The sequence below is a fragment of the Pollicipes pollicipes genome, unplaced genomic scaffold (assembly GCF_011947565.3).
Source record: "Pollicipes pollicipes isolate AB1234 unplaced genomic scaffold, Ppol_2.1 Scaffold_7231;HRSCAF=8579_pilon_pilon_pilon, whole genome shotgun sequence".
NCBI lineage: Eukaryota > Metazoa > Arthropoda > Thecostraca > Pollicipedomorpha > Pollicipedidae > Pollicipes > Pollicipes pollicipes.
Genome location: NW_023597034.1, coordinates 44,922,181 through 44,935,154, shown reverse-complemented (window position 1 = coordinate 44,935,154; position 12,974 = coordinate 44,922,181). Strand labels below are relative to the sequence as shown.

At 48.9% G+C, this 12,974-nt stretch overlaps 1 protein-coding gene across 3 annotated transcripts in view; it reads right to left on the bottom strand.

Annotated features, from left to right (window-relative positions):
• Positions 1–12,974, bottom strand: part of LOC119110539 (neo-calmodulin) — a 249,042-nt gene that overhangs the window by 64,059 nt on the left and 172,009 nt on the right. The window contains exon 1 of one of the 3 annotated variants that reach the window (XM_037234401.1): positions 6,352–6,391. The exons of 1 other annotated variant lie outside the window; for it this stretch is intronic. The gene's annotated coding sequence lies outside the window, so the exon portion shown is untranslated. Of the gene's footprint in view, positions 1–6,351; positions 6,392–12,974 lie in introns of those variants that run through there. One more of the 3 variants, XM_037234402.1, reaches the window with a different exon arrangement.

Sequence of the window (12,974 nt, the reverse complement as noted above, 5' to 3'; positions counted from 1 at the left end):
CTTTCGACAAATTAGCGCGCCCTTTGAGTGCTTGTAAATTCTTGGCATGAGATTTGCAGACAAGTTTAATAGTCCCAGGTCTTCACCCTTGGCGTGAGATGTTTGGGTGATGGCCGGCGGAAGGCGACGGGCCTTGATACGCATGAGTACAATGACTCCCGCCGCGATCGGCGCACGCGATAACGTTATTTGGTAATGATCATTGACCGTGGCAGTCACATGAGTCGTCAAATAATCAACGGGAAGACTGCTGAGGACACGGAGCAGGCTGGGGCACCCAGGGTACCACCCGGCACCGAGGACGAGTACCCTACCGCGCAGGTTCTGTGTGCTGCGGCACAGCCTAGCCAGCACAGCCAGCCGGCGTTTTCGAAGGCATGCGGTGGTTGTACAGCACGTCGCAGGTTAGATAAATCTACGGATTGTGGACAATCTGCGGGCGGGATTGGACCGGATCAGAAATTTGCACCAAACTTGGATTAGGACCGGACTAGATTTTCAAATTTGTCATCTCATACGGATTAAACACATTGAGAACCAATTGATTAGACATTATCACCAAACGGTCTCTGAAATTTTGATTAGACATATCAACTCAGAAAAGTACCTTCACGAATAAAATGCAATATTTCCGATTCCAAGCAATGCACAAACAGGCTGAATCGTACATCAACCAGTCACATGTGCCTAAAAAAATCTTATGATGAAAAACTTTGACAATAGGTAGGTACTTAACGATTTGTGTCCTATCTATTCCACACCCTCTTGCATTATCTAAGCCAAAATTGGACGCCAACAATGTATTTATATACCTGTGATTCTTCTGTAAAGAGTTATAAGATCCCAGACACTTTACACATAAAGCCAGGAATTTAACGTGGGTGAACATGCTACCCAATACTGTCCATTCATACCACAAATAAAGGTAAGAACTGGAGTGGCTTGTGCGATCACCAAAGCCCTTGACAAGTGGCTACCATGTGTTTGAGATGTAAAGCACCAGTGACCATGTGAGGTCTCGGGCGACGGGCGAAGTATACCCGACTCCCGTACCACGTTTTGTGAATGCATGAGGGTTCTGTATTCGTGTCTGTGACCATCACGACGCACACGAGGCGTAACACACTTTGGTTGAAAAGCTGCGCCATGTAGCAAAGCTTTCATGGTAGCTCACGTAGCACGATGAAGACAAAACGATGGATGCAGGGTTACGTATTGTCGTCATTAAGCATGGGCAAATTTAGTTTTGTCTACGTAAATGTGACTTTATGCAGCTCTGCGATACACGATTACAGACAGAAATGTCTTCCTTATTTTTTCCCAACCGAGCAAAAAAGGAGATCTGGAAGCGTATGGGACTTAAGCAATGGAGCTAAAAAATGGCGCAACTCTTTCATTCTCCTAGATGAAAGAGGTGCTGACGTAGGCACATACCATTCGCTATTCGCGCGCGTTGATTGTAATTTTGGTGCAGCACGTAATCTAACGGGAAATAACTATCACAAATGATCCTGTTTCACCAGTTGGTGTGTCCGGGAACGGATACACACATGAAGTAACCTATATCAGGTGTGATTGCCGTTTTATTTATTCAGAAGGCATAATAGATGGGCGTCGTCCTGCTTTTGTGAACTGGGTACCGCTGACACTGTTGAAACGCATGTGTAGATTTGTTGCACCGACCTGGGATATGAAATGGTGAGGTACTGTGCCCATGACCATAGGTTATTGAAACTAGAAGCCATTTTGGTCCTTGCAAAGTTGTGGTACTTATGAATCATTGGCCAAGGTACTTGTAATCCAAATCGGAGCGTACCGGATTTGATTGAAAAATCTGGGCAAAGCAGACTGGCGGGCAGATTGGATCTGGACTAGCCAGATTGGGCTGCACTGGATCCTGAAAATGCAACTGTGAAGTGCTCTAGCTGGTTGGATTCTGGCGCATTTGCAACCGAGCCCTAGTTGTGAGCGCCAGCTCCTGGTGGCCACCATACCCCTGATTACTGTTACGCTAATCACTCACCGCATACGCCACTGGTCAATCGTGTTTGATGCAGGCTGTCCTTGCGTCACGTATATACACCGGCTGCTCCATATCCCATAACATCTGACAAATTTCTAGAAGTGAGTGGAACACGAGTGGATTCTACATGGGTTTTTAAGGACCATGAAAACACTGGAGATGTACTGAAGATGTACTGAACAGGTCGATGAATCGCTCAAGAAATTTCAATTTCATTCGGCATGATTTTGCGTTTTTACGCAGAAAGTTTCGTTGCTCATTAACCATAACTGTGGTTGACAATAACATCACGCTGACACAATATGAAACAATTCAGAAAACACTATGTCTCTTGAATTAAAATAAATTTTCTACCTACGCACTACGCTAATTCCGCTCAGGCAAACTGACGGTTGCTTTCGTGCTTTCTCGTACGAATCACTCTATAAGAAGTCGGGGCGCCGAACACGCGGTATTGAATGCTGCGTTCCAAAGTCGATATCCGTACGTAGGCCCTCACAGTTGCCATTTTCTTTACCCAGTCCGCCCACTACCCACGGGACTGTGCTCACACTCACCCGCTACTCGTTCCTTATCATGTAGCGTTCGTCATCGACCCGTTTGAATTTTTTTCTGGAAAATTAGTTGTTCATTATGTACAACTTGCAGGAAGTTTTCGCCCAGCCCAACTGTTTCGCGCTGATAGTGGCAACAGAGTACCAGTGGCGCAGCCAGGATTTCTTTCAGAAGAGAATCGGGACACGGTGGCCTCTTTCAGAAGAGAATCGGGACACAGCGGGCCCTTTCCGCAAAGGCGTTTGACGCTGTAAGGGCTCGGCTCTCAGAGTCGAGTATCTTTTTAGACTTCGGATTACATTTAGATGTCCTGCGCTCCCGTTAATTCTTTCAGAAGGCCTTAGGCCTTTTGAATTGCCCAAAAGCACCGGGTACCCCATTAACTCCAAGGGGGAAGGGCGGTCCCAAAATCTCCTCTTGTCTACACCACTAATAACAGCAAATGTACTTATTATGCAAAAAGCCATTTGACTGAACGAAGTACTAATTTCAACAAAACATTCTGTAATATTCTGTAATATTTCGGTTTATTTTTGTATCACTTCTGTTTTATTTCTGAAATATTTCATTTATTTATCAATGCAACATTCTGTAGTATTTCTTAATGTGCCCTACGGATAGTTCGTTAATGTCCTTCACATTCCTGTGCCAACACCCGTAAATTCCCCAAAAGCCGCCCCCATACCAGCCCGCCACCCATTCCACATGGGTACGGACACCCACGAGTTCACCCGATCCGTGACGTCAACAACGAACGCGCTTGTTTCCGTTCTTATGCGCGAAAGACGTCCCTGCAGTACTCTGTGGGTAAAGGGAATGTTCCACATCTGCATGAGGTGTTGAGCTGAAATAGTCATTTGAAGATCATTCGGTGCATTTCACAGTCCTGCCGTTCTAAAGACCTACATTCTTCTAGTTTATAAGATACATCCCAAGAAGATGCACCGGCTGTTTCAGAGATACTATTTCCAGGCCACCCAGGCGCCCATAACGCCATAATAACGTCACACAAAGCCTACCATTCCACTGGCCATGCGGTGATCAAGGCCGATTAAAATGCAGTTGTGAAGTCGTTCGCATCTGGCGTTCGTGAGCACGATTTCCAAATATAACGGCCGTCAATTGGCTTTCGACCGATGTTGCGCAAGGTACGATGACGTAATCAAAGAGTGACGTATTAAGGGGCACATTTACTGAACAGAACAATTTTGTTGTCTACATAGAGCAGCCGTTCCAACTTAAAGTACTGCGAAATATATCAGTGAGCTTATTTTGTCATATCTGATGTTTGCTTAAATATCTCCAAACGTGGAACATCCCTTTCAAGTAAAAATAACCGTTACTTCAAGACTCGCAACTAGTTCAGGCATAATAATTCAGGTTTGTGCTAACAAAAGACTGTCCTTCGTTTTCGGCCATTATCAGGTGAGCTCATGGTGTAACGTTTGATATTGGCTAAAATGGTGGGACTAAAAATACAGAGCCATTGAAAATGGACAATGGGCAGCAGCATTCGACGCATGTGTCAGCACCGCAGATCCCAGGGAGTAATTTGTACTAAAAATCACGATAATCAATCGTCTGCATTGCTTATCTGGATCTGACAGCTTCGAGTTTGGATGTCTATCTGTGAAGTATGTCATTGATATGCGGCCGGGCAACAACGCTAGCACATACATTTTAGACTCTACTATGCCTTTCTCCCGTCGGATATTTCTGAAATGCCTTGATCAGCACTTCTTCCATCACTGACGCGGCTTGCAATTGCAAAATAAGTGCTCTCGGGTCGAAGGAGATATCGTGACGTATTAAAAACCAGAGACCAATTGCAGCTGAACTTCTCATATTGAAGAAAAGGTTTCGGTCATGCACCCGAACCAGAGCATAGCATTTACAAAATACATGGCCCAAGGGTTTGTACGCACCAAGTAGACTAACCGAATCGTTCTGACTGTGGTCGTTCCTGACGTGGTAATGCATATGAACTTGCGATGAATATCAGACCAGCGCACCGTAGTCTGATTCGACTAAATCTTAATCTCAGATCTAGTTTGCTTTTGGTTTTCGTAAGCATCAAGATAAAACGTGAGCTCGTCTCCGGATATTGGCGGTTTAATCTAAGCCAATCATACCGACATATAATTCTGTGTGATAGGTACGGTGAATATCCTTCTCAGGGCCATGAAGAAGACCCACTACGAATACGGACAGATGTGGGTCACTGAATTCTCACAAAAAATGCATGTATCCGTGTCTAGATGTTTCCTGATGCAAAAAGAGTACACAAGTGCTATGCAACATACGTTGTGTTTCGCTGAATCAGGAGATTGCAAAAAGCGTCTGCGTTACGCTGCAAGGCTCGTAAAAGTCATGACTCCTTCAGAAGCCGAGTTCAGCCCCCAAGGCTTGCACAAATAATGTCGCACGCCATGGGCCACGTATGCAAAGAAACCTTCCTGGCACACTGCACAGCAAAGTAGGACGTTTTCTTTGGTGAGGGGAGGCCTTCAACAAGTCATCGTCTCGCAGGCGACCCGGGCGTCGCTCTGCCCGCGCTGTTTCATTGGCGACCCACGCCCGGACCTGAGGCCGTCCTTCGGCGTACTAAGCGGGAGCTAGGCGCAGCAGTAGCTGTCAGCTAGGTGCAGCAGTAGCAGTCAGCTGGGTGCAGCAGTAGCGGTCAGCTGGGTGAAGCAGTAGCGGTCAGCTGGGTGAAGCAGTAGCAGTCAGCTGGGTGCAGCAGTAGCAGTCAGCTAGGTGCAGCATTAGCGGTCAGCTGGGTGCAGCAGTAGCGGTCAGTTGGGTGCAGCAGTAGCGGTCAGCTGGGTGCAGCAGCAGGTGCAGCAGGTGCAGCTCACCCCGCCGGTCAGCCAGCGGGATGAGCCAGTCGCCGGAACAAAAAATGGGCTTTGTCGGCCCAGGACTGAACTAGCACATTCGTCAAGCTAGAGGGACGCTGAAGGAACATAGAAAAAATTGGCGATGCAGGAGATAGCCCCCCATTCCCATTTCGTTACTCAAAAGCATCGGAAATCAGTCTACGCATGTTGCCTGAAGGTTAACCAACCGGTGCTTACAGAAAACATGCGCAAGACTACGTGGCAAATCAAGTCGACGCCAAACTAATAATTCCAGGAAAGCACCGCAACCGTATTCATAAACGGCCTGCAGCCAACAGTCCGAAGATCGAACTCAGCCATGCATGAACCATTCACGGCAGCGTAAGCCAGGCCTCTAAACCCACTGCAGTAGCCGGTCGGTGGTATTGTGTGCATGCATATATCTTATATCTCTCAAACCGCGTAGTTGTCTGAAAGTCGCACAGTTTGGGGTGAAGCGTGAAGACAGGGCCTGCGCGCCCGACTTGGCGCCAGTGACCAGTCCTCCCCTCCCTCGCGTCAAGCGCAGAAGCCGGCGAGGGTGCGGGTGCCGGGCGGTTCGGCCAGGTCAAGTTGTTCGGTGCAGGCCGGGCCGGGTCGGGTCGGGTCGGGTCAGGTCAGGTCAGGTCAGGTCGGGTCGGGTCGGGTCGGGTCGGGTCGGGTCGTGGCCGAGATCAAGGTCGGGGTCGGAGTCAAGGTCGGGGTCGGGGTCGGGGTTGAGGTCAGGGTCGGGTCGGGGTTGGGGTCGGGGTCGAGGTCGAGGTCGAAGTCGGAGTCGAGGTCGAGGCCCAGGTCGGGGTCCGGGATGGGGTCGGGGTCGGAGTCGCGGCCTGGGTCGCGGCTGGTATCGGGGTCGGGGTCGGGGTCGGGTCGGGGGAGCGGCGGCACACGTACGCAGCACAGAGAAAGCGGTCCCGGAGCCGGAGCGTCACACCCAGCCACTGGCGACGGTGTCGGGCCGGCGGCGGCGGCCCCAGCGGGCCGACATCGATCTGAGCCGACCGCCAATCGGCACCGCCTCTCCCCCTCTGTCCGCTTCTCTTGCCCGCGCCGTTCGGCCTGCCGCCACCCTCAGATTCGGCACCCTGTTCCCTCTCCTTGGCTGCTGCTCTCCGACGCGACATGCGGCGCGGACGGCCCAGACCTGACCCCATTTTGGGACCGCCCGCTAGTGTTATTGTCATTACGATTATCGTATCGCAGGCATGGCCACGCATCCTCTTGCTCGTGTCGAGGTTACAAGCGCCTCTACCTCCTTCAGTTTGTTCCCTTCTTGATATTTCCCTTTCCCTATCTTGTCCATCTCCGTTTCTGTCCGGTTCACGTCGATCTCGGTTCGATGTTCACGTAGAACCGCTTTGTCGGCCCACCACTTGCATTTGAAAGGCTCGAGCTTGCACCATTTGCTGTTTGCATGTACCTGGTGCGTCTACATATCCAGGTGGTTATTGGTACTTTTGTCGCGATGAATAAAGTATGTATGGAACGGACGGAGGTAACTGACATGTTATGTGACGTAAACACTCACGGGGTTCGAGGCGGAGGGGCCAGAGTAGGGTAAACGAGAATATGAACAGGAGCTCGTCCGTCACGGGACATCATACTCAAGTCGCACATCGCCCGGTCACCCGGTGACGATGAAAGCACAAGTTTAATGAGTTCTGACGACAATAAACGACAGCGGCTAGATACACGACGATCGTGAATGACGTGTTCGTGTTACACCCTTGTCATGCTGACATTGGTAGCAATGGGCTTCACCTGGTACCAATGACGTGTTCATTTTACACCTGGGCCTCACCTGATAGGGTGAAGCCCAGGTGTAAGGGGCCTCACCTGATACCAAGTCTGAAAGGTCTAACAAAGGATAGACAGAAGCAAAACCATGTTTTCTTGTCAGAACCATCAAAATATCAGCATTTTGGTCTTCAGCATCTGACTGTCCCCAGGTGCTGCAAAGTTATGAAAAGGACTGAATGACATTCGTACGCATTCCATGCATGCGTCACAGCCCGAGCTATTTCCCTAGCGTTGCTTGGATCCGTACCAGGGTCTTCTGACCGCGAGTCAAGCGTCCTACCAACTGAGCTATCCGGGCAGAGGGGCGAGACGCCTCAGTTGCTAGGGCGCAGGAACGACAATCAGAACACCCTGGCTCGAATCCAAGCAATCCCAAGGAATTAATCGGGTTGCTTTGCGTTCGGCTGAAAACTAAACTCCATCCAGTCCTTCTTAGAACTCTGTAACGCCTGCCGACAGCCGGTGAGTTTATTGGCCGAACCGTTGTGTACATACTTGTGCGCCAGACGAGAGCTTCAGTAGGAACAAGTAGCTCCCCCAAGATTTTAGTACCTCCCCTCAGTACTTTAGTAAATCTTTGACACTAATCCACTTCATATCAGCGATTCTTAACAGCATTATTCGTTCCACCACAAACATACTGACACCACCAATCTCACTCTTACCATTTGAGCCAGAGCAGATTTCCTAGCTCTTCCTCTTTTTAACAAGGACAAATATGGTGTACATGCATACGTGCTTTCCATCGTACAGATACACGTATTATGGCGTTCGCGCCTTACGTCTCTCTCCGGTGACACTCTTCACCTCGCCGGCTTCTTCACCTGCTCCATCCCCCGGGGCCCGCGCCTCACGTCTCTCTCCGGTCACACTCTGCACCTCGCAGAGCCGCACGCTGCTTCACCTGCTCCATCCCCCGGGGCCCGCGCCTCACGTCTCTCTCCGGTCACACTCTGCACCTCGCAGAGCCGCACGCTGCTTCACCTGCTCCATCCCCCGGGGCCCGCGCCTCACGTCTCTCTCCGGTCACACTCTGCACCCCGCAGAGCCGCACGATTCTTCACCTGCTCCATCCCCCGGGGCCCGCGCCTCACGCCCCTCTCCCGTCACACTCTGCACCTCACAGAGCCGCACGCTTCTTCACCTGCTCCATCCCCCGGGGCCCGCACCTCACGTCTCTCTCCGGACGCGCTCGGCACATCGCGCAAAGCTCTCTGTTTGAGTTATTGGAGGCTCTTACGACAGCTCTGCTACACTTTGCTCTTGAGATGACACCATGGAAACACAAGTCGCGAGGTTTTAGGTCTGGAAAATGTCTTAGCCAGGGGTGGCGCGTCTTGCCGCTGATGAAACGTTCTCTGAAGTGCGTTTCCAATCACTCGAGCACCATGCTGGACGTGAGGGGTAAGGCTTGATCTTGCCGGGGCCATGTGATGTTATGGAAGACTCTGCAGTGCTTGCAGAGGCTTTTACTGAAGCGAATGAACGTCTTGACTTTACGTGTTTTTTTGTTGTTGCTGGTTACGGTAGAGCCGCCGCAGTTCTGGGACTAATTGAAACTGAAGATCCTATTTAAGTGAGAGGCGCACCAGACAGTTGCCATCCTGGAGTCCAGGTTTTTCATAAGTTGCCTTGATGTCGTTGGTGCATGTGCTGCCATTTTGGGTGTTTACATCTCTTGGCCTTGATGTCATTGGTGCATGTGCTGCCATTTTGGGTGTTTACATCTCTTGACGTCAGCAAGAAAGACATTCAGCCTCTGGAGGATCTGGATCAGATCCGGGATCACGAGTGACTCGGGATCATAAGGTTAGCATGCTACATCGAACATTGGCAATTCAACAATGTGTGCTGTATAGATCTGCTCAGCCAGTACTTCCTGGCATGTAAAATAAGCTTAAAGCCCTGGCCTCATAATGTGCACAGCCCATACAACAGAAAATGGCCTCTTGACTGAAACAAATACTGTTGATGGGGTCGGATTCGGCAACCACGGCGACTTGCCATTGCACCAGTTTGCCAAAGCAACTGCTTCGGTCTTGTCACCCTCAGAAACTGCTTGGTTGATCAATGGTTTGCATGATGTTAGTTCAAGGTGCTTTAGTATTTTTTCTCATCGTGTTGTACCTGGCGTTAGCCTGATGTGCAATTTTCATCGTTGATTTCATGGGAGGGCGATTGTTGCAAACTTTCCAACGTCTTCAACCGAGCATTGTGCACATTTTCACAACTGCACTCACCCACTTTCTTTTCACCCACTCGCTCACTGCTTTTTCACCCATTGAGATTCTCAACATTGCCCTTAACCAAAAGAGGAAACGGAGACAGAGACCATTCAGAAAACATGCCGATAGTCTGAGGATCATATGCTTGACGGATGCTGCCGACGCACCTAAAAGCGCCCCGCATTTCCCTCATTGACCATGTTTTGTTGTCAAACGGTGAGGCTACCTTTTTCGCCTTCCAAAACGGGTGCATGTCTGAGAGTAAACGACACAATACCTTGCAATGTGCATTGGACGTGCTTTTTAAGAACACCATCACAGCATGCCCAGGTCGTTTTGGTTTCCCGGCGCCCAAACCACGGTACGGAGCCCTCCCGGAATCCCAGCAGATCTGCAGGACTTCTTATCACAGAACGCTCCTTTTCAACTTTTTTCCGTTTGAGGCACCTTGTATCCGCGTACGTGCAACACCAGCTTTGTCACAGTTGGAAGTCCCAGTCGAATGAACTTTGTACTTCCGCGCCCAACCGTGAAAGCTCCTGCCCATTCCATCCGAGATTTTCCAGGCGTTTGCGATGCATAGCAGACAACGGCATCGGGAGCAGCAAGAACAGCACCTGCTGGTGGCCTTGCAATATGACCTGAGTCACGACCTCAAGGGGCTGCCGTGTTCTAAGCGTTGTGGTCTATCGCCAACTGCATCTGGGGGTTTGTGTTCAGTGCTGATGCAAAGACAGCAGACCAATACCTTTCTCACGGAAATAAGAAGCTTAGCTTAAAATACATGTTCATATATACATATATATATATATATATATATATATATATATATATATATCACACATATATAAGGAGCTTGGTCTCGCTCCATAGACGATACACCAAACTTCGTGGACGGATTGTTTTTTCACTAAGCCATTCCTGCTTTCACGGGCTTAGCTTGAGGACAGAGTTAAACTGTTAAAGTAAAGCGACGATGTACGCTGAGTTGTTCGCAGTTCGTAAGCTTGTTCGTCCGGCTTAGGGCAAACGGCCTCAACAGCCGTAACACAAGCGCTAATGTGTCAGATGCATCCAGATTTCAGCACTGCTGGCTGTGAAGCTCTATCAAAACATCATCTGAGGAAATGTTTAACGTCCGGTGAATTGAGCGACGTTGGCGTAAGACAAACGGGACGGCTGATTAGCTGACAGCAGTTTAACAAACCTGCCCGGCAGCAATGGGTGTGGGCGTGCTTTAATGACGTGGCTGTGAAGATTTGGAACCGGTTCAGTAATTGAAAATTGCTTACGTGATTGGAGGGAAATGTGACTGTCATGTTATACTCGAAATTCGTCGGAATTTCCAGGTGTTAGTGCTAAGAATGCAAAGTACAAGAGGTAAAGAATGTTGAGCTGTCAGCTGTTTTTCTAGGTATTGCACAAATTAAGCTAGTGAAACCACACCTAGGGCAACCGATATGACCAATAACCTTTCATCAATCAGCTGAAAAGTCCACCCGTTGCGGAAATTGATCAAGCGGAGGTCCACTGACGAGACAGTAGCGCTTCGAATTAACACGTGATATGCTGGAAGGAATAGCTGACTGTTTCTCCAGTGGTGTTCAGCAGCTTACATCAGGCACATCGATGAGTTCGACGTGATGCACGGTTGAACGCTCATGACCGCAGTTTTACAAGAAAAACTCCAACAATCCGAGTGGATATTGGTCACAAGAACGTCTACACGCATAAACAGTACTTATGACCCATTCTCCCTCAGTTTAGGCCAAAGTATTTGACATTCGAGATCGGTTTAAGAATAGGTGCCATTGGCTGCTTTCTTTCCCGGTCAATCACCGGCCAACCAATGAGTTGAATAGTTTTAATTGAGATACGCTAGCGAGCTGTTGCTGGTTCATTCTCACACACCACGCCATCCGTAGTGCACGTTCATGCGTCATTTGCTGAGATTTGACGTCCATTCTTACGACACCCCCCCAAACAAAAGAAGGGGAGGATTCATACATAGTCTGAGCACGAGAGCGCTTAGAGATCTGCACACATTGGCTCACGCTTTTGTCTGCACGGTTGTCGGCTTTCTCCTCCGTCAGAACTTGCTGGTCTCGTGCCGCTGCTTCACCGGGTCGTCGAGATCTGGACCTGTTTTGGTCCGTGCTCTTAAAGGGAGTGTCCCATCTTTGCGCACATTACATGTGTAGTTACTGACCAGACGGGTCCGGTTAAGTCTGCAGTACCAGTTTTCTCGAAATCCTTCTGAATAGCTCAGATAATTTATTCCAAGTACTGACTACAACGGGAAAATATCATTGCACTCCTTCCTCAACAATGCGAACATAATAAATTGTAATTGTTTGAATTTTCCCAACATGTGTGTTATGAAATATTCTCAAAACACCAATTCGCCATAGTGCTTACGAAACAAATTATAAAAGAGACTGAGATCTCTATTCGGGTAAAAACATACATATTTGAGGTATCGAGCTAATTTAAAGAAACGTTGCACTGTCGCTTTGATTTGCCCTCTATGGGGTTTAGCACAGTGATGGCTCATAGGGCACTTTGGCTTTTGTACCTATTCTTCACTTCGATGCTTATTTAGTGCAAGATGACATTCATAAAGCAGGTGTGCCCCAGCGACACATCACCCGCTATGTGGTGAAGCGGACATCAGGTGTGATGAAATAAGCTCACTTCAAACTATTGCCATCCTTTTACGTGAAAAATGCTTCTCTAGACAACACAAATTCTCTCCTTAGTAACTATACTCTTAAGTACGCCATTCTTTAATGCCGTCACCGTACCTCGCCCAACGTTGACTGAGAGCCAACTGACGGCCGTTATATGTGGAAATCGTGCTCACGAATGCCAGATATGAACAACTCGGCAATTCCATTTTGTCTGCCCTGATCGCCACATAGCCAATGGAATGGTACGATTTGAATGACATTGGTATGGCATTGTTGATAATAGGTGACCTAGAAATAGTCTCCCCGAAATAGTCTGCCCATCTTCGCGGGTGTGTAGCTCAGAAACTAGAGGAGTCTAAGTCTTCAGAAGGGCTTGGCCGTGAACTGCACCCAATTATGGCTATTTCAGTTCAAAACCTCATGCAAATGTGGAGCACTCACTGTAAGCATCCGGAGTTTGAAATTTTAATTTTTCTAGGTTGGTGCAAAGGGGAGGTTGAAATTGCGCCAGCATTGCCATGTGACAGAAAAATGGCTGGCCAATAAGGCTGCACGCAAAATCAGGCTGGGTTGGGCTGGGCTGGGCTGGGCTAGGCCGGGCCGGGGCATACAAGTGTAAAATATTCTCTCCGTGCACGCAGGACTCACTCACTATGTGGTCTCGCTTGTACTTAAGTGCAATACTCCGTGTACTAGAGCATGAGTTCTGCTATTTGAAGGTTGGAAACCGCATGGACAGTTATATAGAGCTACATAGTTACACATTCAGACCTCATCAAAGTGCGACGCAATGAGACATCAT